Here is a 6,745-nt window from a genome sequence, read left to right as displayed (position 1 = left end):
GAATCTTTTCACTTCTTGGTGCGGAGACCACCAGCTCGACCCAGTTTACTGCCCTGTTGGTACAGTGCTGGAGTTCCTGGAGGTCCGTTTCTCTGCAGGGTTGACCCACTCCACCTTGAATGTCTACGTGTCGGTGGCCAGTCAGTGGGCAGACACCCCCTAGTTACACGTTTCCTCCACGGTGCGCTGAGGCTGAGGCCTCTGGCCAGAGAAGCTTATGCTAAGCGGTGGATCAGGATGCTTTTTCATAGCCTCGAGTCCTCTGATCTCCCCTCTCCTTTAGGGGTCAAGACTCACTCCTTCTGAAGTTGGCCTTCGGGACGCTGCGGGATGTCCCCGCCTACTTTGTCAGCTGCCTTCCTGCATTCTGCGCCACTCCTGGCTCCTTTCTCTCACCTTAGCTGTGCTCTTCCACACTAGGCAGGGATTTGTAAGTCTGGCAGCGTGGGCATACTTGTTCCCAAAGCGTTTCAGACGCAGCTCGAGTTCCTGAAGGGGAACCATGGTTACATTCGTAACCTGGATACAATTTATTTATTTGCCAAAAGCAACATACAATAAGCAATTTGTCACTGAACCAAGCAATATCTGTTTACAATGCCAGGCTTATTAGAAAGACATACAGTGAAATCATACAATGACCATTAGGGGTGTAACGATATTCAAACCAAACTGAAGAACCGCAAAACTCTCTTGGCCTACCCCACCCCCGAAGAGGCACTTCAAATGCTACATAAAATTGTAATGAGAACACGACTGTAAAAGAATATGCCATGCTTCAACGCTTGGAAAGAATGCGGACACAGAGATATAGCTTCATGACTAGCACAGCCATGTTTGCTTGTGCAGCCACTCACAGCCTTTTATGGAACTGTAAGTTGCAATATTTTGTTTATATTTAAATATCGAGTATATATTATTTATCCCATATAAGATGCATTTGGTTGAGTTACGCTACAGTAAAACACATCATTGTAGGCCTAGGCTACTATGGTGATTCAGTTGATTAAAAACCAGCTATCAAAGTGCTTCATTGTACTGGTGATCTTCAGCGCGCAGAATGCAGAACATTAATAACTGTGACTAGGACTACATAACATTATAATGAGAGCACTACTGTAAAAATGTTGTTAATTCTTAGGGTTTAGCTGACGTTTTCAGCGTGTTGTTACAAAAAGTGTGTCCACAGAAGGAGTTACACATTCTGACTACGTAACTTAGTTCAAGTTCACCTGTGTTTGATTTTATGCAATATCAGGGCCTGAATTTCGCTGCAGGATTGCGGGCATTGTGTGTAATTCTACACATTCCCGCATATTTCGCAATTATAAAGCGGGCAATTCCCGCAAACATTTATGCACTATAGCATGTAGGTTGAATCCTAACAGATTATCAAAGCAGATCAATCATTTTAAATCTTTTTGTGAGACGGAATTTCACAAACAGTGTGAGTGATTGGGATTCTGCCACTCTCTCAAAATGCACAAATGGCCTCACATCCATAATATCCACATTGCAAGCGAGCTGCACGCTGCAATTCAAGACTAGCACAGCTTGTGACTCCTGATTGTCAGATTGAGTTATTACATTTTTAATTAAAATAATTTCCTTATTGTCCGGCTATTCCATTTTATTTATCCATGGCACATGCAATCCAATGACTTGTTTGCATTATTTAGGCATTATTATTATTTTTTTTATAACACTTTACAAAGCAACCATTTTTAAAGTCTAATTTGTTAATACTTTAATTAACATTAACTAACAGAGAGCAATTGTTGTTATTATTATTAAAGGGATAGTTCACCCACAAATTAACATTTGATGTTTATCTGCTTATCCCCAGGACATCCAAGATGTAGGTGACTTTGTTTCTTCAGTAGAACACAAACGAAGATTTTTAACTCAAAACGTTGCAGTCTGTCAGTCTTATAATGGAAGTGAATGGGAATCACGGCTTTGAGAGTAAAAAAAAAACATACACAAATAAAACCAAATTAAACCCTGCGGCTCGTGACGATACATTGAGGTCTTAAGACACGAAACGATCGGTCTGTGCAAGAAACTGAACAGTATTTATATTGTTTTTTACCTCCGATGCACTGCAATGTCTGAACTGTCCTGAGCGCATCCTCGACATCTGGCGCATGACGCATCTTCTTCTTCTTCTTGCTTTGTTGGATGCCCTGGGGGTAAGCAGATAAACATCAAATTTTAATTTTTGGGTGAACTATCCCTTTAAGTTAAAAGTGAATCTAGTGTTCTTAAGCATTGCTGGTGCCATGCCATGAACCCCCACAGCAAAACGAACCTAACCGAACCATTGCTCCAAAACCGTGTTATGAACCAAACCGTGGCATTGGTATATTGTTACACCCCTAATGACCAGGACGGTCAATCTTAAGAAAATAATCTCTATAGCAGTTGTTCATTTGATGGAATCGGAATGTGACACGGGCAAGATTTAAACCTGTGTGACAGCTCCTATGGGCAGTGAGCATGTGTGTATGACTTCTCTGAGTACAGATAAATTATATAGAGTATCCTGACGGGCTGCTTTATTGCCTCATATGGGCACTGCTCATCCATACTATTCCTTGGTGTACACTGCAGAACAGTGTTGTAGTCAGGACCAGTTCATTTGAGTCTGAGTATACCTGTTGAGTCCAAGTCAAGACCGAGTCCAAATGCCCCCAAATCCATGACAATATCAAGAAAAATGATATTTGGCTCGGACTTGAGATGGATAGTCTAGTCTCTTCCTGCTTCTAATGCAACGGGAGGCTCCTCCAAATTCTAGACCAGGTTAATGACCAGTCACAGTAGAAGGACACATGTCTAGTGAACTGCACAAATGCAAAAATCAACATTTGATAGATCTGCAAGTTCCAATGATGTTTTGCTGTCAATCATGAAGTACAGTTGAAAAAAATAAAATAAAAAAACTGTAATTTTATTAAATTAAAATATGACGTGTTCATTTTTTTTCACTTCCGAAAACTGTACATTTGTCTTGTTAGATATATTAGTTTTTCAACATATTGCCATATTGAGTAGTTATAATTTATGTAGGATATTATTATTATTATTATTATTATTTTACATTGTAATTCTCCAATTACTACACTGTAAAAAAATATTTTAACTGCAAAATATTGTAAAAATCCTACAGAAAATTATTGTTAATATGTTAACAGTAAATTCCCGTACAGGGGGAAACTGTAACAGATCTAACCAGCCATTTCATATAATTTTACAGTAAAATGCTGTTAATTGTACAGTTTTTAGAAGTAAAAAATAAAAAATCAATGTATAATTTACAGTCAAAAACTGTAAATTGATATTCCCAGAATATCATTGCATTACACTCTACATTTGAAAGTATTTTATTTAAATAATCATGTTTCTTAATAGTTTTTGTTATCAGTTATGTATATTAGGATTTTGTTACATCTTCTGTTGTTTAATGAATGTTTATTGCATTATTTAAGTGCCATGTGTGTTACCATGATGGTGTTTTGTGTTTGTGTGAATGACTCTTCTGTATACTAGTATTTACTTCAGATAATAGGAAAAATATGCAATATGAAAATAATTGAAGACAAAATGTGTTTTACTGAGAAAAAACAAGATTTGGTTTTTAAAAAGCCTTTTTCCAAAAGGTACATCTGGAAAAAGGGGGGTCGTCTTATAATCAGGGTCGTCTTATATTCGGGCCAATATGGTATATGTTATAAGACCGATTTCAGTAGCAGTATGAATTGTTGAATTTACTGGTTTACATTCAAATTTTCTTGTCTGTAAATTACAGTTTTATAATGTAAAATTTACAGTTCTATAATGTTTACAGTTTTTCTGGGATTTTTTTACCACAGTTGCCAAAATTATTTTGTAAAAACAGTTTCCCAGAGATCTACAAACTGTCAAATATACTGGCTTAATGACCTTGAGAGTTAATGGGTTCACCTAATGGACCTTTTAATATTTTTGCAATTATAGCTCACCAGTAGAAAACCAAATCACATGAAGCAACACCGCGGTATAGTTTGTAGACATAATTTTCCTCCTGCTGTCACCTACACACATTTTTAAGGCATCACAGGCTTATTTCAGATAAGTAGGCTGTCTCAAATTGTATGCAGTGAAGTTGCTGATATGCGTTGCTGTAAGCTTTGTAAGCAAAGATTGTACATCAACACGGATCTTTTTGGTGGAGAATCAGTGAGGACAGCAATAGCAATGCTCAGCTGCTTATATGATCATTTAATAATCACTTCCCATGACTCTCAATTTCACATAAATCATGTTTTGATGACGCAAAAGATGCAGGCATACTTTTAAAAAGGTGTGCTCCAAAATAAATGCATAAGGGAACATCGGTCAAAGGTTGTACGTCATCAACAAACCTGATTCAGCAGTCATGACAGACTGTGAGAAGTGTGAATATGAAAAGCTTGTATAACCTTTTTTTAGTGTCCAGTGGGGCACCTCAGTCTCTGTCTGCTGTGAGTATAATAAAAATGTGGGTTGCAAGGTGAAATATATTTTAAACTTTATTAAAAAAAAACAAAAAAAACTCATGAACAAATGGCACCTGTTAAGTTCACACATATTCTCTCTCTCCACTCTTTTTTTCCCTTCACATAAGAGGGTTTTCCCCTCATTAAAGCTTCAGAGGAAACAAATAAAAGAAAAACTAATATCACTAGCAAAATAATAATAAACAACGTAATTATGAATAAAATATTTGAATACACAATATTTTTATATTATAATAAATTTCCTCAGGTGTCATGTGACGCATGCTGTTTGTGTGCCAGTGAAGAGTGTCTCAAATCAGTTCCATTTGTCTACCATTTCAGTTAGGACTGAACTAGCTGCCCATAGGGTCAGTAAGTTACTAGCCCACTAGGTTTAGAGACAGAGTCATAGTTTCCAATCATGGGTTGTATATTCTGTAGGACAGGTCAAATTAATTTGTATTCAATGGCTAATTGAACTTTTAGCTAGGTCCTTTAGTTGAATGCCTTCAATATTCAGTAAGCGGCATGCAGACATTGTCACGCAATGTGTTGCCTAAGAAATTAGGTTTTTCCACAGAATTATTTGAAGCATGCTTAGTAGCCGAACTTTTGGGGAACAGTATGGAGTTTCTGTAACATTTTAATAATTTGTTTTAATTACATGGTTCACAGAGGTCAAAGCAAATAATGGACATCCTTGTTATCTTGTAGACAATAAATTGTTGTACAGATGTGAAAATACTGCTTTACAGCTCCGTAGTGAGTATTGTATATGATGACAAGTTAACTTAGGCTGCATTTACACTGGCACAAAAAATCTGATTTTTACTCACATCTGACACAGATCGGAATTTGTTGCACACATGTAAACACAAAAATCCGCACGAGATCCGATTTTTTCCACATCCGATCTGAGCCACTTCCAAATGTGGTTTTAAATCAGATACATATCCGATATCTGGACATCCGACCTACGTCTAAACACACATATCTGAATCCCCGCAGAACTCCCAATGCGAAGGCGACACGTTTGCCCATAAAGATTGTGCTTTAATGTCGGTGTGCTGTTTGCGCTTGCATTTTATTAAGATGGAAACTTTATATACGTAGGTAAGAAATTGTACATTCAGGTGCTGATTTTCAACCCCTGCCCTGTGAATTTTATAAATACAACAGCTAAAAGCTACATTATATTTCTCAGCAATGAGGTAATAACTTAGCAGTTTTTGTAATTAAACCAACAGTCTTCACTTGTTCGCAAGCTTCACACTCGCTCGCACATTCTCTCTTTCTCTTTCTCTTTCTCTTTCTCTCTGTCTCTCTCTCTCTCTCGTTAATTCATTCTAATTCATTACAATACATATAATCTTGGAGCTACTTTATTTCACTAAAGAATTCTACCTGTAACGAGCTGTAGATAAAACAAATGAAATGTACTGTTATTTTTCATTATTTATCCGTTCAGTCAGATTTTTGTGCTGTAAAACATCCATGACAACCGTTGTCCATGCTGGCAAATAATAATGGCCACTCGAAGTGAATTATATAAATAATTTTAATAGCACGGCCATTCAAAACCCGAGGGTCTACCATGTGCACAGTAAAGCGATAAAGCGATAACTGCAGACAATCCTTTTGGGCTGGAATTAATTTAAACACAGATATTAGTGGCAAATCCTTTAAATATGACTCTCCAAAGAGAAAGGAAAACTTCAAATCGCATCATATGACCCCTTTAAACCCTATTTCATGAAGTTCACAAAATAACAATGATAAAAAGCACTATAATTTTACTCTCTCTCTCCATCATGTTGTTCCAAACCCCTTTTGACTTTTCTGCTGTTGTAAAAAAAAAAAAAAAATGGTTTGGATGACTTGACATGGTGCTTCACATCTTCACATGCAATATGCTGGGATATGGTCAAAAGATCGGATCTGTGCATTAAGACTTGCAGTGTAAATGCAGCCTCTTTAACTCCTTCCAGTCATTAAAGGGGTCATATGATATTGCTAAAAATAACATAATTTTGTGTATTTGGTGTAATGAAATGTGTTTATGCAGTTTAAGGTTAAAATTTTTTTTTTCCACATACTGTACATTATTGTTTCTCCTCTATTCCCTGCCTTTCTGAAACGCGTCGATTTTTACAAAGCTCATCGGTCTGAAAAGCGAGGTGTGCTCTGATTGGCCAGCTATCCAGTGCATTGTGATTGGCCGAATA

Source organism: Sinocyclocheilus rhinocerous, unplaced genomic scaffold, assembly GCF_001515625.1.
Source record: "Sinocyclocheilus rhinocerous isolate Xijiao unplaced genomic scaffold, SAMN03320098_v1.1 scaffold1457, whole genome shotgun sequence".
Taxonomy (NCBI): domain Eukaryota; kingdom Metazoa; phylum Chordata; class Actinopteri; order Cypriniformes; family Cyprinidae; genus Sinocyclocheilus; species Sinocyclocheilus rhinocerous.
The sequence above is the reverse complement of the archived record's forward strand: the minus strand, read 5'-3'. Positions refer to the sequence as shown.